Source organism: Pseudophryne corroboree, chromosome 4 (assembly GCF_028390025.1).
Source record: "Pseudophryne corroboree isolate aPseCor3 chromosome 4, aPseCor3.hap2, whole genome shotgun sequence".
NCBI classification, from domain to species: domain Eukaryota; kingdom Metazoa; phylum Chordata; class Amphibia; order Anura; family Myobatrachidae; genus Pseudophryne; species Pseudophryne corroboree.
In genome coordinates, this window is record NC_086447.1 from 6,439,299 (window position 1) to 6,464,409 (window position 25,111).

Below are 25,111 nucleotides of genomic sequence, written 5' to 3' on the forward strand. Positions count from 1 at the left end.
ATGAGAGAGAGATATAGAGGGAGCAATGTGATGTGGAGAGGGTAATATGAAATATGAATGAGGCAATGAGAGAGATATAGAGGGAGCAATGTGATGTGGAGAGAGTAACATGAAATATGAATGAGGCAATGAGAGAGATATAGAGGGAGCAATGTGATATGGAGAGGGTAATATGAAATATGAATGAGGTAATGAGAGAGATATAGAGGGAGTAATGTGATGTGGAGAGGGTAATATGAAATATGAATGAGGTAATGAGAGAGATATAGAGGGAGTAATGTGATGTGGAGAGGGTAATATGAAATATGAATGAGGTAATGAGAGAGATATAGAGGGAGCAATGTGATATGGAGAGGGTAATATGAAATATGAATGAGGTAATGAGAGAGATATAGAGGGAGTAATGTGATGTGGAGAGGGTAATATGAAATATGAATGAGGTAATGAGAGAGATATAGAGGGAGTAATGTGATGTGGAGAGGGTAATATGAAATATGAATGAGGTAATGAGAGAGATATAGAGGGAGTAATGTGATATGGAGAGGGTAATATGAAATATGAATGAGGCAATGAGAGAGATATAGAGGGAGCAATGTGATATGGAGAGGGTAATATGAAATATGAATGAGGTAATGAGAGAGATATAGAGGGAGTAATGTGATGTGGAGAGGGTAATATGAAATATAAATGAGGCAATGAGAGATATATAGAGGGAGCAATGTGATATGGAGAGGGTAATATGAAATATGAATGAGGTAATGAGAGAGATATAGAGGGAGTAATGTGATGTGGAGAGGGTAATATGAAATATGAATGAGGCAATGAGAGAGATATAGAGGGAGCAATGTGATATGGAGAGGGTAATATGAAATATGAAAGAGGTAATGAGAGAGATATAGAGGGAGTAATGTGATGTGGAGAGGGTAATATGAAATATAAATGAGGCAATGAGAGATATATAGAGGGAGCAATGTGATATGGAGAGGGTAATATGAAATATGAATGAGGTAATGAGAGAGATATAGAGGGAGTAATGTGATGTGGAGAGGGTAATATGAAATATGAATGAGGCAATGAGAGAGATATAGAGGGAGCAATGTGATATGGAGAGGGTAATATGAAATATGAATGAGGCAATGAGAGAGATATAGAGGGAGCAATGTGATATGGAGAGGGTAACATGAAATATGAATGAGGCAATGAGAGAGATATAGAGGGAGCAATGTGATATGGAGAGGGTAATATGAAATATGAATGAGGCAATGAGAGAGAGATATAGAGGGAGCAATGTGATGTGGTGAGGGTAATATGAAATATGAATGAGGCAATGAGAGATATATAGAGGGAGCAATGTGATATGGAGAGGGTAACATGAAATATGAATGAGGCAATGAGAGAGATATATAGAGGGAGCAATGTGATATGGAGAGGGTAATATGAAATATGAATGAGGCAATGAGAGAGATATAGAGGGAACAATGTGAGATGGAGAGGGTAATATGAAATATGAATGAGGCAATGAGAGAGATATAGAGGGAGCAATGTTATGTGGAGAGGGTAATATGAAAGATGAATGAGGCAATGAGAGATATATATAGAGGGAGCAATGTGATATGGAGAGGGTAATATGAATGATGAATGAGGCAATGAGAGAGATATAGAGGGGGCAATGTGATGTGGAGAGGGTAATATGAAAGATGAATGAGGCAATGATAGAGATATAGAGGGAGCAATGTGATATGGAGAGGGTAATATGAAAGACGAATGAGGCAATGAGAGAGATATAGATGGAGCAATGTGATGTGGAGAGGGTAATATGAAATATGAATGAGGCATTGAGAGATATATAGAGGGAGCAATGTGATATGGAGAGGGTAATATAAAATATAAATGAGGCAATGAGAGAGATATAGAGGGAGTAATGTGATATGGAGAGGGTAATATGAATGATGAATGAGGCAATGAGAGATATATAGAGGGAGCAATGTGATATGGAGAGGGTAATATGAAAGATGAATGATGCAATGAGAGAGATATAGAGGGAGTAATGTGATGTGGAGAGGGTAATATGAAATATGAATGAGGCAATGAGAGAGATATAGAGGGAGCAATGTGATATGGAGAGAGTAATATGAAATATGAATGAGGCAATGAGAGAGATATAGAGGGAGCAATGTGATATGGAGAGGGTAATATGAAATATGAATGAGGCAATGAGAGAGATATAGAGGGAGCAATGTGATATGGAGAGGGTAATATGAAATATGAATGAGGCAATGAGAGAGATATAGAGGGAGCAATGTGATATGGAGAGGGTAATATGAAATATGAATGAGGCAATGAGAGAGATATAGAGGGAGCAATGTGATATGGAGAGGGTAATATGAAATATGAATGAGGCAATGAGAGATATATAGAGGGGGCAATGTGATATGGAGAGGGTAATATGAAAGATGAATGAGGCAATGAGAGAGATATAGAGGGAGCAATGTGATATGGAGAGGGTAATATGAAAGATGAATGAGGCAATGAGAGATATATAGAGGGAGTAATGTGATATGGAGAGGGTAATATGAAATATAAATGATGCAATGAGAGAGATATAGAGGGAGCAATGTGATATGGAGAGGGTAATATGAAATATGAATGAGGCAATGAGAGAGATATAGAGGGAGCAATGTGATATGGAGAGGGTAATATGAAATATGAATGAGGCAATGAGAGAGATATAGAGGGAGCAATGTGATATGGAGAGGGTAATATGAATGAGGCAATGAGAGAGATATAGAGGGAGCAATGTGATGTGGAGAGGGTAATATGAAATATAAATGATGCAATGAGAGATATATAGAGGGGGCAATGTGATATGGAGAGGGTAATATGAAATATGAATGAGACAATGAGAGAGATATAGAGGGGGCAATGTGATGTGGAGAGGGTAATATGAAAGAGGCAATGAGAGAGATATACAGGGAGCAATGTGATGTGGAGAGGGTAATATGAAATATGAATGAGGCAATGAGAGAGATATAGAGGGAGCAATGTGATATGGAGAGGGTAATATGAAATATAAATGATGCAATGAGAGAGATATAGAGGGAGCAATGTGATATGGAGAGGGTAATATGAATGAGGCAATGAGAGAGATATAGAGGGAGCAATGTGATGTGGAGAGGGTAATATGAAATATAAATGATGCAATGAGAGATATATAGAGGGGGCAATGTGATATGGAGAGGGTAATATGAAATATGAATGAGACAATGAGAGAGATATAGAGGGGGCAATGTGATGTGGAGAGGGTAATATGAAAGAGGCAATGAGAGAGATATACAGGGAGCAATGTGATATGGAGAGGGTAATATGAATGAGGCAATGAGAGAGATATAGAGGGAGCAATGTGATATGTAGAGGGTAATATGAAATATGAATGAGGCAATGAGAGAGATATAGAGGGAGCAATGTGATATGGAGAGGGTAATATGAAATATGAATGAGGCAATGAGAGAGATATAGAGGGAGCAATGTGATATGGAGAGGGTAATATGAAATATGAATGATGCAATGAGAGAGATATAGAGGGAGCAATGTGATATGGAGAGGGTAATATGAAATATGAATGAGGCAATGAGAGAGATATAGAGGGAGCAATGTGATGTGGAGAGGGTAATATGAAATATGAATGAGGCAATGAGAGAGATATAGAGGGAGCAATGTGATATGGAGAGGGTAATATGAAATATGAATGAGGCAATGAGAGAGATATAGAGGGAGCAATGTGATATGGACAGGGTAATATGAAATATGAATGAGGCAATGAGAGCGATATAGAGGGGGCAATGTGATATGGAGAGGGTAATATGAAATATGAATGAGGCAATGAGAGAGATATAGAGGGAGCAATGTGATATGGAGAGGGTAATATGAAATATGAATGAGGCAATGAGAGAGATATACAGGGAGCAATGTGATATGGAGAGGGTAATATGAATGAGGCAATGAGAGAGATATACAGGGAGCAATGTGATGTGGAGAGGGTAATATGAAATATGAATGAGACAATGAGAGATATATAGAGGGGGCAATGTGATATGGAGAGGGTAATATGAAATATGAATGAGGCAATGAGAGAGATATATAGAGGGAGCAATGTGATGTGGAGAGGGTAATATGAAATATGAATGAGGCAATGAGAGAGATATAGAGGGAACAATGTGATATGGAGAGGGTAATATGAAATATGAATGAGGCAATGAGAGAGATATAGAGGGTGCAATGTGATATGGAGAGGGTAATATGAAATATGAATAAGGCAATGAGAGAGATATAGAGGGAGCAATGTGATATGGAGAGGGTAATATGAAATATGAATGAGGCAATGAGAGAGATATAGAGGGAGTAATGTGATATGGAGAGGGTAACATGAAATATGAATGAGGCAATGAGAGATATATAGAGGGGGCAATGTGATATGGAGAGGGTAATATGAAAGATGAATGAGGCAATGAGAGATATATAGAGGGAGTAATGTGATATGGAGAGGGTAATATGAAATATAAATGATGCAATGAGAGAGAGATAGAGGGAGCAATGTGATATGGAGAGGGTAATATGAATGAGGCAATGAGAGAGATATAGAGGGAGCAATGTGATGTGGAGAGGGTAATATGAAATATAAATGATGCAATGAGAGATATATAGAGGGGGCAATGTGATATGGAGAGGGTAATATGAAATATGAATGAGACAATGAGAGAGATATAGAGGGGGCAATGTGATGTGGAGAGGGTAATATGAAAGAGGCAATGAGAGAGATATACAGGGAGCAATGTGATATGGAGAGGGTAATATGAATGAGGCAATGAGAGAGATATAGAGGGAGCAATGTGATATGTAGAGGGTAATATGAAATATGAATGAGGCAATGAGAGAGATATAGAGGGAGCAATGTGATATGGAGAGGGTAATATGAAATATGAATGAGGCAATGAGAGAGATATAGAGGGAGCAATGTGATATGGAGAGGGTAATATGAAATATGAATGATGCAATGAGAGAGATATAGAGGGAGCAATGTGATATGGAGAGGGTAATATGAAATATGAATGAGGCAATGAGAGAGATATAGAGGGAGCAATGTGATGTGGAGAGGGTAACATGAAATATGAATGAGGCAATGAGAGAGATATAGAGGGAGCAATGTGATATGGAGAGGGTAATATGAAATATGAATGAGGCAATGAGAGAGATATAGAGGGAGCAATGTGATATGGACAGGGTAATATGAAATATGAATGAGGCAATGAGAGCGATATAGAGGGGGCAATGTGATATGGAGAGGGTAATATGAAATATGAATGAGGCAATGAGAGAGATATAGAGGGAGCAATGTGATATGGAGAGGGTAATATGAAATATGAATGAGGCAATGAGAGAGATATACAGGGAGCAATGTGATATGGAGAGGGTAATATGAATGAGGCAATGAGAGAGATATACAGGGAGCAATGTGATGTGGAGAGGGTAATATGAAATATGAATGAGACAATGAGAGAGATATAGAGGGGGCAATGTGATATGGAGAGGGTAATATGAAATATGAATGAGGCAATGAGAGAGATATATAGAGGGAGCAATGTGATGTGGAGAGGGTAATATGAAATATGAATGAGGCAATGAGAGAGATATAGAGGGAGCAATGTGATATGGAGAGGGTAATATGAAATATGAATGAGGCAATGAGAGAGATATAGAGGGTGCAATGTGATATGGAGAGGGTAATATGAAATATGAATAAGGCAATGAGAGAGATATAGAGGGAGCAATGTGATATGGAGAGGGTAATATGAAATATGAATGAGGCAATGAGAGAGATATAGAGGGAGTAATGTGATATGGAGAGGGTAACATGAAATATGAATGAGGCAATGAGAGATATATAGAGGGGGCAATGTGATATGGAGAGGGTAATATGAAATATGAATGAGGCAATGAGAGAGATATAGAGGGAGTAATGTGATATGGAGAGGGTAATATGAAATATGAATGAGGCAATGAGAGAGATATAGAGGGAGTAATGTGATATGGAGAGGGTAATATGAAATATGAATGAGGCAATGAGAGATATATAGAGGGGGCAATGTGATATGGAGAGGGTAATATGAAATATGAATGAGGCAATGAGAGAGATATAGAGGGAGCAATGTGATATGGAGAGGGTAATATGAAATATGAATTAGGCAATGAGAGAGATATAGAGGGAGTAATGTGGTATGGAGAGGGTAATATGAAATATGAGGCAATGAGAGAGATATACAGGGGGCAATGTGATATGGAGAGGGTAATATGAAATATGAATTAGGCAATGAGAGAGATATAGAGGGAGCAATGTGATATGTAGAGGGTAATATGAAATATGAGGCAATGAGAGAGATATACAGGGGGTAATGTGATATGGAGAGGGTAATATGAAATATGAGGCAATGAGAGAGTTATAGAGGGAGCAATGTGATATGGAGAGGGTAATATGAAATATGAATTAGGCAATGAGAGAGATATAGAGGGAGTAATGTGGTATGGAGAGGGTAATATGAAATATGAATTAGGCAATGAGAGAGATATAGAGGGAGTAATGTGGTATGGAGAGGGTAATATGAAATATGAAAGAGGCAATGAGAGAGATATAGAGGGAGCAATGTGATATGGAGAGGGTAATATGAAATATGAATGAGGCAATGAAAGAGATATAGAGGGAGCAATGTGACATGGAGAGGGTAATATGAAATATGAATGAGGCAATGAGAGAGATAAAGAGGGAGCAATGTGATATGGAGAGGGTAATATGAAATATTAATGAGGCAATGAGAGAGATATAGAGGGAGCAATGTGATATGGAGAGGGTAATATGAAATATGAATGAGGCAATGAGAGAGATATAGAGGGAGCAATGTGATGTGGAGAGGGTAATATGAAAGATGAATGAGGCAATGAGAGAGAGATATAGAAGGAGCAATGTGATATGGAGAGGGTAATATGAAATATGAATGAGGCAATGAGAGAGATATAGAGGGAGCAATGTGATGTGGAGAGGGTAATATGAAATATGAATGAGGCAATGAGAGATATAGAGGGAGCAATGTGATATGGAGAGGGTAACATGAAATATGAATGAGGCAATGAGAGAGAGATATAGAAGGAGCAATGTGATATGGAGAGGGTAATATGAAATATGAATGAGGCAATGAGAGAGATATAGAGGGAGTAATGTGATATGGAGAGGGTAATATGAAATATGAATGAGGCAATGAGAGAGATATAGAGGGAGCAATGTGATATGGAGAGGGTAATATGAAATATAAATGATGCAATGAGAGAGATATAGAGGGAGCAATGTGATATGGAGAGGGTAATATGAAATATGAATGAGGCAATGAGAGAGATATAGAGGGAGCAATGTGATATGGAGAGGGTAATATGAAATATGAATGAGGTAATGAGAGAGATATAGAGGGGGCAATGTGATGTGGAGAGGGTAATATGAAATATGAATGATGCAATGAGAGAGAGATATAGAGGGAGCAATGTGATATGGAGAGGGTAATATGAAACATGAATGAGGTAATGAGAGATATATAGAGGGAGCAATGTGATATGGAGAGGGTAATATGAAAGATGAATGAGGCAATGAGAGAGATATAGAGGGAGCAATGTGATATGGAGAGGGTAATATGAAAGATGAATGAGGCAATGAGAGAGATATAGAGGGAGCAATGTGATATGTAGAGGGTAATATGAAAGATGAATGAGGCAATGAGAGATAAATAGAGGGGGCAATGTGATATGGAGAGGGTAATATGAAATATAAATGAGGCAATGAGAGATAAATAGAGGGGGCAATGTAATATGGAGAGGGTAACATGAAATATGAATGAGGCAATGAGAGAGATATAGAGGGAGCAATGTGATGTGGAGAGGGTAATATGAAATGTGAATGATGCAATGAGAGATATATAGAGGGGGCAATGTGATATGGAGAGGGTAATATGAAAGATGAATGAGGCAATGAGAGAGATATAGAGGGAGCAATGTGATATGTAGAGGGTAATATGAAAGATGAATGAGGCAATGAGAGATAAATAGAGGGGGCAATGTGATATGGAGAGGGTAATATGAAATATGAATGAGGCAATGAGAGATAAATAGAGGGGGCAATGTAATATGGAGAGGGTAACATGAAATATGAATGAGGCAATGAGAGAGATATAGAGGGAGCAATGTGATATGTAGAGGGTAATATGAAAGATGAATGAGGCAATGAGAGAGATATAGAGGGAGCAATGTGATATGTAGAGGGTAATATGAAAGATGAATGAGGCAATGAGAGATAAATAGAGGGGGCAATGTGATATGGAGAGGGTAATATGAAAGATGAATGAGGCAATGAGAGAGATATAGAGGGGGCAATGTGATATGGAGAGGGTAACATGAAATGTGAATGATGCAATGAGAGATATATAGAGGGGGCAATGTGATATGGAGAGGGTAATATGAAAGATGAATGAGGCAATGAGAGAGATATAGAGGGAGCAATGTGATATGTAGAGGGTAATATGAAAGATGAATGAGGCAATGAGAGATAAATAGAGGGGGCAATGTGATATGGAGAGGGTAATATGAAATATGAATGAGGCAATGAGAGATAAATAGAGGGGGCAATGTAATATGGAGAGGGTAACATGAAATATGAATGAGGCAATGAGAGAGATATAGAGGGAGCAATGTGATATGGAGAGGGTAATATGAAATATTAATGAGGCAATGAGAGAGATATAGAGGGAGCAATGTGATATGGAGAGGGTAATATGAAATATGAATGAGGCATTGAGAGAGATATAGAGGGGGCAATGTGATATGGAGAGGGTAATATGAAATATGAATGAGGCAATGAGAGAGATATAGAGGGAGCAATGTGATATGTAGAGGGTAATATGAAATATGAATGAGGCAATGAGAGATATATAGAGGGGGCAATGTGATATGGAGAGGGTAATATGAAAGATGAATGAGGCAATGAGAGAGATATAGAGGGAGCAATGTGATATGGAGAGGGTAACATGAAATGTGAATGATGCAATGAGAGATATATAGAGGGAGCAATGTGATATGGAGAGGGTAATATGAAATATGAATGAGGCAATGAGAGATATATAGAGGGGGCAATGTGATATGGAGAGGGTAATATGAAATGTGAATGATGCAATGAGAGAGATATAGAGGGAGCAATGTGATATGGAGAGGGTAATATGAAATATGAATGAGGCAATGAGAGATATATAGAGGGGGCAATGTGATATGGAGAGGGTAATATGAAAGATGAATGAGGCAATGAGAGAGATATAGAGGGAGCAATGTGATATGGAGATGGTAACATGAAATATGAATGAGGCAATGAGAGAGATATAGAGGGAATAATGTGATATGGAGAGGGTAATATGAAATATGAATGAGGCAATGAGAGAGATATAGAGGGGGCAATGTGATATGGAGAGGTAATATGAAATATGAATGAGGCAATGAGAGAGATATAGAGGGAGTAATGTGATATGGAGAGGGTAACATGAAATATGAATGAGGCAATGAGAGAGATATAGAGGGAGTAATGTGATATGGAGAGGGTAATATGAAATATGAATGAGGCAATGAGAGAGATATAGAGGGAGCAATGTGATATGGAGAGGGTAATATGAAATATGAATGAGGCAATGAGAGATATATAGAGAGGGCAATGTGATATGGAGAGGGTAACATGAAATGTGAATGATGCAATGAGAGAGATATAGAGGGAGCAATGTGATATGGAGAGGGTAATATGAAATATTAATGAGGCAATGAGAGATATATAGAGGGAGCAATGTGATATGGGAAGGGTAATATGAAATATGAATGAGGCAATGAGAGAGATATAGAGGGAGCAATGTGATATGGAGAGGGTAATATGAAAGATGAATGAGGCAATGAGAGAGATATAGAGGGAGCAATGTGATATGGAGAGGGTAATATGAAATATGAATGAGGCAATGAGAGAGATATAGAGGGAGCAATGTGATATGTAGAGGGTAACATGAAATGTGAATGATGCAATGAGAGAGATATAGAGGGAGCAATGTGATATGGAGAGGGTAATATGAAATATGAATGAGGCAATGAGAGATATATAGAGGGAGCAATGTGATATGGAGAGGGTAATATGAAATATGAATGAAGCAATGAGAGAGATATAGAGGGAGCAATGTGATATGGAGAGGGTAATATGAAATATGAATGAGGCAATGAGAGATATATAGAGGGGGCAATGTGATATGGAGAGGGTAATATGAAATATGAATGAGGCAATGAGAGATATATAGAGGGGGCAATGTGATATGGAGAGGGTAATATGAAATATGAATGAGGCAATGAGAGAGATATAGAGGGAGCAATGTGATATGGAGAGGGTAATATGAAATATGAATGAGGCAATGAGAGATATATAGAGGGGTCAATGTGATATGGAGAGGGTAATATGAAATATGAATGAGACAATGAGAGAGATATAGAGGGGGCAATGTGATATGGAGAGGGTAACATGAAATATGAATGAGGCAATGAGAGAGATATAGAGGGAGCAATGTGATGTGGTGAGGGTAACATGAAATATGAATGAGGCAATGAGAGAGATATAGAGGGAGCAATGTGATATGGAGAGGGTAATATGAAATATGAATGAGGCAATGAGAGAGATATAGAGGGAGCAATGTGATCTGGAGAGGGTAATATGAAAGATGAATGAGGCAATGAGAGAGATATATAGAGGGGGCAATGTGATATGGAGAGGGTAATATGAAATATGAATGAGGCGATGAGAGAGATATAGAGGGGGCAATGTGATATGGAGAGGGTAATAAGAAAGATGAATGAGACAATGAGAGAGATATAGAGGGAGTAATGTGATATGGAGAGGGTAACATGAAATATGAATGAGGCAATGAGAGAGATAAAGAGGGAGCAATGTGATATGGAGAGGGTAATATGAAATATGAATGAGACAATGAGAGAGATATAGAGGGAGCAATGTGATATGGAGAGGGTAATATGAAATATAAATGAGGCAATGAGAGAGATAAAGAGGGAGCAATGTGATATGGAGAGGGTAATATGAAATATGAATGAGGCAATGAGAGAGATATAGAGGGAGCAATGTGATATGGAGAGGGTAATATGAAATATGAATGAGGCAATGAGAGAGATAAAGAGGGAGCAATGTGATATGGAGAGGGTAATATGAAATATGAATGAGGCAATGAGAGAGATATAGAGGGAGCAATGTGATATGGAGAGGGTAATATGAAATATGAATGAGGTAATGAGAGATATATAGAGGGGGCAATGTGATATGGAGAGGGTAATATGAAATGTGAATGAGGCAATGAGAGAGATATAGAGGGAGCAATGTGATATGGAGAGGGTAATATGAAATATGAATGAGGCAATGAGAGAGATATAGAGGGAGCAATGTGATATGGAGAGGGTAATATGAAATATGAATGAGGCAATGAGAGATATATAGAGGGAGCAATGTGATATGGAGAGGGTAACATGAAATATGAATGAGGCAATGAGAGAGATATAGAGGGAGCAATGTGATATGGAGAGGGTAACATGAAATATGAATGAGGCAATGAGAGAGATATAGAGGGAGCAATGTGATATGGAGAGGGTAATATGAAATATGAATGAGGCAATGAGAGATATATAGAGGGGGCAATGTGATATGGAGAGGGTAATATGAAATATGAATGAGGCAATGAGAGAAATATAGAGGGAGCAATGTGATATGGAGAGGGTAATATGAAATATGAATGAGGCAATGAGAGATATATAGAGGGGGCAATGTGATATGGAGAGGGTAATATGAAATGTGAATGATGCAATGAGAGAGATATAGAGGGAGCAATGTGATATGGAGAGGGTAATATGAAATGTGAATGATGCAATGAGAGAGATATAGAGGGAGCAATGTGATATGGAGAGGGTAATATGAAATATGAATGATGCAATGAGAGAGATATAGAGGGAGCAATGTGATATGGAGAGGGTAATATAAAATATTAATGAGGCAATGAGAGAGATATAGAGGGAGCAATGTGATATGGAGAGGGTAATATGAAAAATGAATGAGGTAATGAGAGATATATAGAGGGGGCAATGTGATATGGAGAGGGTAATTTGAAATATGAATGAGGCAATGAGAGATATATAGAGGGGGCAATGTGATATGGAGAGGGTAATATGAAATATGAATGAGGTAATGAGAGATATATAGAGGGGGCAATGTGATATGGAGAGGGTAATATGAAATGTGAATGATGCAATGAGAGAGATATAGAGGGAGCAATGTGATATGGAGAGGGTAATATGAAAGATGAATGAGGCAATGAGAGAGATATAGAGGGAGCAATGTGATATGGAGAGGGTAATATGAATGATGAATGAGGCAATGAGAGAGATATAGAGGGAGCAATGTGATGTGGAGAGGGTAATATGAAAGATGAATGAGGCAATGAGAGAGATATAGAGGGGGCAATGTGATATGGAGAGAGTAATATGAAATATGAATGAATCAATGAGAGAGATATAGAGGGAGCAATGTGATATGGAGAGGGTAATATGAAATATGAATGAGGCAATGAGAGAGATATAGAGGGAGCAATGTGATATGGAGAGGGTAATATGAAATATGAATGAGGCAATGAGAGAGATATAGAGGGGGCAATGTGATATGGAGAGGGTAATATGAAACATGAATGATGCAATGAGAGAGATATAGAGGGGGCAATGTGATATGGAGAGGGTAATATGAAATATGAATGAGGCAATGAGAGAGATATAGAGGGAGCAATGTGATATGGAGAGGGTAATATGAAATATGAATGAGGCAATGAGAGAGATATAGAGGGAGCAATGTGATATGGAGAGGGTAATATGAAATATGAATGAGGCAATGAGAGAGATATAGAGGGGGCAATGTGATATGGAGAGGGTAATATGAAATATGAATGAGGCAATGAGAGAGATATAGAGGGAGCAATGTGATATGGAGAGGGTAATATGAAAGATGAATGAGGCACTGAGAGAGATATAGAGGGAGCAATGTGATGTGGAGAGGGTAATATGAAAGATAAATGAGGCAATGAGAGAGATATAGAGGGAGCAATGTGATATGGAGAGGGTAATATGAAATATGAATGAGGCATTGAGAGAGATATAGAGGGGGCAATGTGATATGGAGAGGGTAATATGAAAGATGAATGAGGCAATAAAAGAGATATAGAGGGAGCAATGTGATGTGGAGAGGGTAATATGAAAGATGAATGAGGCAATAAAAGAGATATAGAGGGAGCAATGTGATGTGGAGAGGGTAATATGAAATATGAATGAGGCAATGAGAGAGATATAGAGGGAGCAATGTGATATGGAGAGGGTAATATGAAATATGAATGAAGCAATGAGAGAGATATAGAGGGAGCAATGTGATATGGAGAGGGTAATATGAAAGATGAATGATGCAATGAGAGAGATATAGAGGGAGCAATGTGATATGAAGAGGGTAATATGAAATATGAATGAGGCAATGAGAGATATATAGAGGGGGCAATGTGATATGGAGAGGGTAATATGAAATATGAATGAGGCAATGAGAGATATATAGAGGGGGCAATGTGATATGGAGAGGGTAATATGAAATATGAATGAGGCAATGAGAGAGATATAGAGGGAGCAATGTGATATGGAGAGGGTAATATGAAATATGAATGAGGCAATGAGAGATATATAGAGGGGTCAATGTGATATGGAGAGGGTAATATGAAATATGAATGAGACAATGAGAGAGATATAGAGGGGGCAATGTGATATGGAGAGTGGAACATGAAATATGAATGAGGCAATGAGAGAGATATAGAGGGAGCAATGTGATGTGGTGAGGGTAACATGAAATATGAATGAGGCAATGAGAGAGATATAGAGGGAGCAATGTGATATGGAGAGGGTAATATGAAATATGAATGAGGCAATGAGAGAGATATAGAGGGAGCAATGTGATCTGGAGAGGGTAATATGAAAGATGAACGAGGCAATGAGAGAGATATATAGAGGGGGCAATGTGATATGGAGAGGGTAATATGAAATATGAATGAGGCAATGAGAGAGATATAGAGGGGGCAATGTGATATGGAGAGGGTAATATGAAAGATGAATGAGACAATGAGAGAGATATAGAGGGAGTAATGTGATATGGAGAGGGTAATATGAAATATGAATGAGGCAATGAGAGAGATATAGAGGGAGCAATGTGATATGGAGAGGGTAATATGAAATATGAATGAGGCAATGAGAGATATATAGAGGGAGCAATGTGATATGGAGAGGGTAACATGAAATATGAAAGAGGCAATGAGAGAGATATACAGGGAGCAATGTGATATGGAGAGGGTAATATGAAATATGAATGAGACAATGAGAGAGATATAGAGGGAGCAATGTGATATGGAGAGGGTAACATGAAATATGAATGAGGCAATGAGAGAGATAAAGAGGGAGCAATGTGATATGGAGAGGGTAATATGAAATATGAATGAGACAATGAGAGAGATATAGAGGGAGCAATGTGATATGGAGAGGGTAATATGAAATATGAATGAGGCAATGAGAGAGATATAGAGGGAGCAATGTGATATGGAGAGGGTAATATGAAATATGAATGAGGCAATGAGAGAGATATAGAGGGAGCAATGTGATATGGAGAGGGTAATATGAAATATGAATGAGGCAATGAGAGAGATAAAGAGGGAGCAATGTGATATGGAGAGGGTAATATGAAATATGAATGAGGCAATGAGAGAGATATAGAGGGAGCAATGTGATATGGAGAGGGTAATATGAAATATGAATGAGGTAATGAGAGATATATAGAGGGGGCAATGTGATATGGAGAGGGTAATATGAAATGTGAATGAGGCAATGAGAGAGATATAGAGGGAGCAATGTGATATGGAGAGGGTAACATGAAATATGAATGAGGCAATGAGAGAGATATAGAGGGAGCAATGTGATATGGAGAGGGTAACATGAAATATGAATGAGGCAATGAGAGAGATATAGAGGGAGCAATGTGATATGGAGAGGGTAATATGAAATATGAATGAGGCAATGAGAGATATATAGAGGGAGCAATGTGATATGGAGAGGGTAACATGAAATATGAATGAGGCAATGAGAGAGATATAGAGGGAGCAATGTGATATGGAGAGGGTAATATGAAATATGAATGAGGCAATGAGAGAGATATAGAGGGAGCAATGTGATATGGAGAGGGTAATATGAAATATGAATGAGGCAATGAGAGAGATATAGAGGGGGCAATGTGATATGGAGAGGGTAATATGAAACATGAATGATGCAATGAGAGAGATATAGAGGGGGCAATGTGATATGGAGAGGGTAATATGAAATATGAATGAGGCAATGAGAGAGATATAGAGGGAGCAATGTGATATGGAGAGGGTAATATGAAATATGAATGAGGCAATGAGAGAGATATAGAGGGAGCAATGTGATATGGAGAGGGTAATATGAAATATGAATGAGGCAATGAGAGAGATATAGAGGGGGCAATGTGATATGGAGAGGGTAATATGAAATATGAATGAGGCAATGAGAGAGATATAGAGGGAGCAATGTGATATGGAGAGGGTAATATGAAAGATGAATGAGGCACTGAGAGAGATATAGAGGGAGCAATGTGATGTGGAGAGGGTAATATGAAAGATGAATGAGGCAATGAGAGAGATATAGAGGGAGCAATGTGATATGGAGAGGGTAATATGAAATATGAATGAGGCATTGAGAGAGATATAGAGGGGGCAATGTGATATGGAGAGGGTAATATGAAAGATGAATGAGGCAATAAAAGAGATATAGAGGGAGCAATGTGATGTGGAGAGGGTAATATGAAAGATGAATGAGGCAATAAAAGAGATATAGAGGGAGCAATGTGATGTGGAGAGGGTAATATGAAATATGAATGAGGCAATGAGAGAGATATAGAGGGAGCAATGTGATATGGAGAGGGTAATATGAAATATGAATGAAGCAATGAGAGAGATATAGAGGGAGCAATGTGATATGGAGAGGGTAATATGAAAGATGAATGATGCAATGAGAGAGATATAGAGGGAGCAATGTGATATGAAGAGGGTAATATGAAATATGAATGAGGCAATGAGAGATATATAGAGGGGGCAATGTGATATGGAGAGGGTAATATGAAATATGAATGAGGCAATGAGAGATATATAGAGGGGGCAATGTGATATGGAGAGGGTAATATGAAATATGAATGAGGCAATGAGAGAGATATAGAGGGAGCAATGTGATATGGAGAGGGTAATATGAAATATGAATGAGGCAATGAGAGATATATAGAGGGGTCAATGTGATATGGAGAGGGTAATATGAAATATGAATGAGACAATGAGAGAGATATAGAGGGGGCAATGTGATATGGAGAGTGGAACATGAAATATGAATGAGGCAATGAGAGAGATATAGAGGGAGCAATGTGATGTGGTGAGGGTAACATGAAATATGAATGAGGCAATGAGAGAGATATAGAGGGAGCAATGTGATATGGAGAGGGTAATATGAAATATGAATGAGGCAATGAGAGAGATATAGAGGGAGCAATGTGATCTGGAGAGGGTAATATGAAAGATGAACGAGGCAATGAGAGAGATATATAGAGGGGGCAATGTGATATGGAGAGGGTAATATGAAATATGAATGAGGCAATGAGAGAGATATAGAGGGGGCAATGTGATATGGAGAGGGTAATATGAAAGATGAATGAGACAATGAGAGAGATATAGAGGGAGTAATGTGATATGGAGAGGGTAATATGAAATATGAATGAGGCAATGAGAGAGATATAGAGGGAGCAATGTGATATGGAGAGGGTAATATGAAATATGAATGAGGCAATGAGAGATATATAGAGGGAGCAATGTGATATGGAGAGGGTAACATGAAATATGAAAGAGGCAATGAGAGAGATATACAGGGAGCAATGTGATATGGAGAGGGTAATATGAAATATGAATGAGACAATGAGAGAGATATAGAGGGAGCAATGTGATATGGAGAGGGTAACATGAAATATGAATGAGGCAATGAGAGAGATAAAGAGGGAGCAATGTGATATGGAGAGGGTAATATGAAATATGAATGAGACAATGAGAGAGATATAGAGGGAGCAATGTGATATGGAGAGGGTAATATGAAATATGAATGAGGCAATGAGAGAGATAAAGAGGGAGCAATGTGATATGGAGAGGGTAATATGAAATATGAATGAGGCAATGAGAGAGATATAGAGGGAGCAATGTGATATGGAGAGGGTAATATGAAATATGAATGAGGCAATGAGAGAGATAAAGAGGGAGCAATGTGATATGGAGAGGGTAATATGAAATATGAATGAGGCAATGAGAGAGATATAGAGGGAGCAATGTGATATGGAGAGGGTAATATGAAATATGAATGAGGTAATGAGAGATATATAGAGGGGGCAATGTGATATGGAGAGGGTAATATGAAATATGAATGAGGCAATGAGAGAGATAAAGAGGGAGCAATGTGATATGGAGAGGGTAATATGAAATATGAATGAGGCAATGAGAGAGATAAAGAGGGAGCAATGTGATATGGAGAGGGTAATATGAAATATGAATGAGGCAATGAGAGAGATATAGAGGGAGCAATGTGATATGGAGAGGGTAATATGAAATATGAATGAGGTAATGAGAGATATATAGAGGGGGCAATGTGATATGGAGAGGGTAATATGAAATGTGAATGAGGCAATGAGAGAGATATAGAGGGAGCAATGTGATATGGAGAGGGTAATATGAAATATGAATGAGGCAATGAGAGAGATATAGAGGGAGCAACGTGATATGGAGAGGGTAACATGAAATATGAATGAGGCAATGAGAGAGATATAGAGGGAGCAATGTGATATGGAGAGGGTAACATGAAATATGAATGAGGCAATGAGAGAGATATAGAGGGAGCAATGTGATATGGAGAGGGTAATATGAAATATGAATGAGGCAATGAGAGATATATAGAGGGAGCAATGTGATATGGAGAGGGTAACATGAAATATGAATGAGGCAATGAGAGAGATATAGAGGGAGCAATGTGATATGGAGAGGGTAATATGAAATATGAATGAGGCAATGAGAGAGATATAGAGGGAGCAATGTGATATGGAGAGGGTAATATGAAATATGAATGAGGCAATGAGAGAGATATAGAGGGGGCAATGTGATATGGAGAGGGTAATATGAAACATGAATGATGCAATGAGAGAGATATAGAGGGGGCAATGTGATATGGAGAGGGTAATATGAAATATGAATGAGGCAATGAGAGAGATATAGAGGGAGCAATGTGATATGGAGAGGGTAATATGAAATATGAATGAGGCAATGAGAGAGATATAGAGGGAGCAATGTGATATGGAGAGGGTAATATGAAATATGAATGAGGCAATGAGAGAGATATAGAGGGGGCAATGTGATATGGAGAGGGTAATATGAAATATGAATGAGGCAATGAGAGAGATATAGAGGGAGCAATGTGATATGGAGAGGGTAATATGAAAGATGAATGAGGCACTGAGAGAGATATAGAGGGAGCAATGTGATGTGGAGAGGGTAATATGAAAGATGAATGAGGCAATGAGAGAGATATAGAGGGAGCAATGTGATATGGAGAGGGTAATATGAAATATGAATGAGGCATTGAGAGAGATATAGAGGGGGCAATGTGATATGGAGAGGGTAATATGAAAGATGAATGATGCAATAAAAGAGATATAGAGGGAGCAATGTGATGTGGAGAGGGTAATATGAAAGATGAATGAGGCAATAAAAGAGATATAGAGGGAGCAATGTGATGTGGAGAGGGTAATATGAAATATGAATGAGGCAATGAGAGAGATATAGAGGGAGCAATGTGATATGGAGAGGGTAATATGAAATATGAATGAAGCAATGAGAGAGATATAGAGGGAGCAATGTGATATGGAGAGGGTAATATGAAAGATGAATGATGCAATGAGAGAGATATAGAGGGAGCAATGTGATATGAAGAGGGTAATATGAAATATGAATGAGGCAATGAGAGATATATAGAGGGGGCAATGTGATATGGAGTGGGTAATATGAAATATGAATGAGGCAATGAGAGATATATAGAGGGGGCAATGTGATATGGAGAGGGTAATATGAAATATGAATGAGGCAATGAGAGAGATATAGAGGGAGCAATGTGATATGGAGAGGGTAATATGAAATATGAATGAGGCAATGAGAGATATATAGAGGGGTCAATGTGATATGGAGAGGGTAATATGAAATATGAATGAGACAATGAGAGAGATATAGAGGGGGCAATGTGATATGGAGAGTGGAACATGAAATATGAATGAGGCAATGAGAGAGATATAGAGGGAGCAATGTGATGTGGTGAGGGTAACATGAAATATGAATGAGGCAATGAGAGATATATAGAGGGAGCAATGTGATATGGAGAGGGTAATATGAAATATGAATGAGGCAATGAGACAGATATAGAGGGAGCAATGTGATCTGGAGAGGGTAATATGAAAGATGAACGAGGCAATGAGAGAGATATATAGAGGGGGCAATGTGATATGGAGAGGGTAATATGAAATATGAATGAGGCAATGAGAGAGATATAGAGGGGGCAATGTGATATGGAGAGGGTAATATGAAAGATGAATGAGACAATGAGAGAGATATAGAGGGAGTAATGTGATATGGAGAGGGTAATATGAAATATGAATGAGGCAATGAGAGAGATATAGAGGGAGCAATGTGATATGGAGAGGGTAATATGAAATATGAATGAGGCAATGAGAGATATATAGAGGGGTCAATGTGATATGGAGAGGGTAATATGAAATATGAATGAGACAATGAGAGAGATATAGAGGGGGCAATGTGATATGGAGAGTGGAACATGAAATATGAATGAGGCAATGAGAGAGATATAGAGGGAGCAATGTGATGTGGTGAGGGTAACATGAAATATGAATGAGGCAATGAGAGATATATAGAGGGAGCAATGTGATATGGAGAGGGTAATATGAAATATGAATGAGGCAATGAGACAGATATAGAGGGAGCAATGTGATCTGGAGAGGGTAATATGAAAGATGAACGAGGCAATGAGAGAGATATATAGAGGGGGCAATGTGATATGGAGAGGGTAATATGAAATATGAATGAGGCAATGAGAGAGATATAGAGGGGGCAATGTGATATGGAGAGGGTAATATGAAAGATGAATGAGACAATGAGAGAGATATAGAGGGAGTAATGTGATATGGAGAGGGTAATATGAAATATGAATGAGGCAATGAGAGAGATATAGAGGGAGCAATGTGATATGGAGAGGGTAATATGAAATATGAATGAGGCAATGAGAGATATATAGAGGGAGCAATGTGATATGGAGAGGGTAACATGAAATATGAAAGAGGCAATGAGAGAGATATACAGGGAGCAATGTGATATGGAGAGGGTAATATGAAATATGAATGAGACAATGAGAGAGATATAGAGGGAGCAATGTGATATGGAGAGGGTAACATGAAATATGAATGAGGCAATGAGAGAGATAAAGAGGGAGCAATGTGATATGGAGAGGGTAATATGAAATATGAATGAGACAATGAGAGAGATATAGAGGGAGCAATGTGATATGGAGAGGGTAATATGAAATATGAATGAGGCAATGAGAGAGATAAAGAGGGAGCAATGTGATATGGAGAGGGTAATATGAAATATGAATGAGGCAATGAGAGAGATATAGAGGGAGCAATGTGATATGGAGAGGGTAATATGAAATATGAATGAGGCAATGAGAGAGATAAAGAGGGAGCAATGTGATATGGAGAGGGTAATATGAAATATGAATGAGGCAATGAGAGAGATATAGAGGGAGCAATGTGATATGGAGAGGGTAATATGAAATATGAATGAGGTAATGAGAGATATATAGAGGGGGCAATGTGATATGGAGAGGGTAATATGAAATGTGAATGAGGCAATGAGAGAGATATAGAGGGAGCAATGTGATATGGAGAGGGTAATATGAAATATGAATGAGGCAATGAGAGAGATATAGAGGGAGCAACGTGATATGGAGAGGGTAACATGAAATATGAATGAGGCAATGAGAGAGATATAGAGGGAGCAATGTGATATGGAGAGGGTAACATGAAATATGAATGAGGCAATGAGAGAGATATAGAGGGAGCAATGTGATATGGAGAGGGTAATATGAAATATGAATGAGGCAATGAGAGATATATAGAGGGAGCAATGTGATATGGAGAGGGTAACATGAAATATGAATGAGGCAATGAGAGAGATATAGAGGGAGCAATGTGATATGGAGAGGGTAATATGAAATATGAATGAGGCAATGAGAGATATAGAGGGAGCAATGTGATATGGAGAGGGTAATATGAAATATGAATGAGGCAATGAGAGAGATATAGAGGGGGCAATGTGATGTGGAGAGGGTAATATAAAATATTAATGAGGCAATGAGAGAGATATACAGGGACCAATGTGATGTGGAGAGGGTAATATGAAATATGAATGAGGCAATGAGAGAAATATAGAGGGAGCAATGTGATATGAAGAGGGTAATATGAAATATGAATGAGGCAATGAGAGATATATAGAGGGGGCAATGTGATATGGAGAGGGTAATATGAAATATGAATGAGGCAATGAGAGATATATAGAGGGGTCAATGTGATATGGAGAGGGTAATATGAAATATGAATGAGACAATGAGAGAGATATAGAGGGGGCAATGTGATATGGAGAGTGGAACATGAAATATGAATGAGGCAATGAGAGAGATATAGAGGGAGCAATGTGATGTGGTGAGGGTAACATGAAATATGAATGAGGCAATGAGAGAGATATAGAGGGAGCAATGTGATATGGAGAGGGTAATATGAAATATGAATGAGGCAATGAGAGAGATATAGAGGGAGCAATGTGATCTGGAGAGGGTAATATGAAAGATGAATGAGGCAATGAGAGAGATATATAGAGGGGGCAATGTGATATGGAGAGGGTAATATGAAATATGAATGAGGCAATGAGAGAGATATAGAGGGAGCAATGTGATATGAAGAGGGTAATATGAAATATGAATGAGGCAATGAGAGATATATAGAGGGGGCAATGTGATATGGAGAGGGTAATATGAAATATGAATGAGGCAATGAGAGATATATAGAGGGGGGAATGTGATATGGAGAGGGTAATATGAAATATTTATTTATTTTTATTTATTAGCAGTTTCTTATATAGCGCAGCATATTCCGTTGCGCTTTACAATTAGAACAACAATTATAGAACAAAACTGGGCAAAGACAGACAGACAGACAGACAGAGGTAGGAAGGCCCTGCTCGCAAGCTTACAATCTATAGGGAAATAGGCATTGATACACAAGGATAGATGCTACCTGTCACATAATGGTTCCCCAGGTTGCTAGGTTCTTATATGATATGATCACCCAGCAATGTTGGAAGACAAAATGTGAGTTTATGTGGACTGTACAGAGGGGATGTAACTTGATAGGGAAGCTGTGAAGGTTATGTGTGTGGGTCTGAAATTTGGTAGGCTTGTCTGAAGAGATGAGTTTTCAGAGAACGTTTAAAGGTTTGGAGACTAGAGGAGAGTCTTATTGTGCGTGGGAGTGCATTCCACAGAGTGGGTGAAGCCCGGGTAAAGTCCTGTAATTTTGAGAGGGAACAGGTAATGCATGTGGATGAGAGACGCAGATCTTGTGCAGAGCGGAGAGGTCTGGTAGGGAGATATTTTGAGATGAGTGAGGAGATGTATGATGGTGCAGTTTGGTTAATAGCCTTGTATGTAAGTAAAAGTATTTTATATTTGACACGGTAGAATACCGGTAACCAATGGAGGGACTGACAGAGCGGATCAGCAGATGAAGAACGTCTGGCGAGGAAGATTAGCCTCGCAGCTGCATTTAAAATGGATTGAAGTGGTGATAGCCTATGTTTGGGAAGACCAGTAAGGAGACTATTACAATAATCAATGCGGGAGATGATGAGTGCATGGATTAGAGTTTTTGCAGTGTCTTGTGTAAGATAAGGGCGTATTTTGGATATGTTTTTAAGGTGCATGTAACATGATTTAGAGACAGATTGAATGTGTGGAACAAAGGACAGTTCAGAGTCAAGGGTGACACCTAGGCAACGAGCTTGTGGGGTGGGGTGGATAGTTGCATTGTCAACAGTTATAGAGATATCAGGTTGGTAACTACTCTTAGCTGGTGGGAAAATAATTAATTCGGTTTTGGAAATGTTGAGTTTGAGGTGGCGAGATGACATCCAAGATGAAATGGCAGACAGGCATCCAGTGACACGAGCCAATACTGGTGGTGACAAATCTGGGGAGGATAGGTAGATTTGAGTATCATCAGCATACAAATGATACTGAAATCCAAAGGAGCTGATTAGTTTACCAAGAGAGGAGGTATAGATTGAGAAAAGCAGAGGACCTAAGACTGAGCCTTGCGGTACTCCAACTGATAGAGGTAGAGAAGAGGAGGTAGAATCAGAGAAGTGAACACTGAAAGAGCGATTAGATAGGTAGGATGAGAACCAAGAAAGGGCAGTGTCCTGAAGACCTAGGGATTGTAGTGTTTGTATGAGAAGAGAGTGGTCAACAGTGTCAAAAGCAGCAGAGAGATCTAGAAGAATAAGTAGTGTGTAATGGCCTTTTGATCTAGCAGTGACTAGATCATTCACTACTTTGGTCAGTGCCGTCTCTGTGGAGTGTTGGGCACGAAAGCCTGACTGAAGTGGATCCAATAAGTTGTGCGAGTTAAGAAAGTGTGTAAGGCGAGTGTAGGCAAGCCTCTCAAGTAGCTTGGAGGGACTGGGTAGCTGAGAAATGGGACGGTAGTTAGAGAGTGTGTTTGGGTCAGAGTTGTGTTTTTTTAGAATGGGAGTAATGACTGCATGTTTAAACAGAGAGGGAAAGATACCAGTAGAGAGAGAGAGATTACAGATTTTAGTTAAGGTTGGGATAAGCACAGGAGACAAAGTTTTACTGATCTGTGAGGGTATAGGATCAAGAGGAGAGGTAGTGGAGTAGGAGGATGAAAAGAGTGTTGATACTTCATCTTCACTTGTGGGATCAAATGAAGAGAAAGTGCCAGAGGGTTCAGGTAGGGAATTGAGCAGGTCACTGGCTGAGTTAGAGCATACCATTTCATCTCGGATTTTATCAATCTTATCCTTGAAGTAGGAAGCAAGTTCTTGTGCACGGATAGTAGCTAGTGGGGGAGGTGAGGGAGGGTAAAGAAGTGATTTAAATGTATTAAAAAGTCGCTTGGGGTTGTTGGCATGATAAGAGATGAGAGATTGGAAATATGTTTGTTTGGCAGTGTCCAGGGCCTGACGATAGGAGTGGTAGGTAGTCTTATATGTGAGAAAGTCACTTGGATTCTGAGATTTCCGCCACTGACGTTCTACTTTACGTGACAGTTTTTGTAGGTGTCTTGTTGATTTAGAGTGCCATGGTTGGCATCTAAGCCTACGTGGAGTGTGATGGGTAGCTGGAGCCACTTCATCAAGGGCACTCTCTAGGGTCTGGTGCAGGTGTGATACAGCAGTGTCAGGTGTAGTAAATGTCGAGATTGGTGAGAGCAGTTGTTGCAGAGAAGTGGAAAGTTGTTGAAAATGTATATTGTTAGTATTTCTGCGGGTTAGAGGAGGCTTGCTTGGTTTTAGTGTCCTAGAATTTAAAGTAATAGAAGAGATTGTGAAGGTGATCAGGTTGTGATCAGAGAGAGGGAAAGGAGTGTTAGTGAATTCGGAAACTGAGCAGAGCCTGGTGAACACAAGATCAAGGCAGTGGCCCTCAT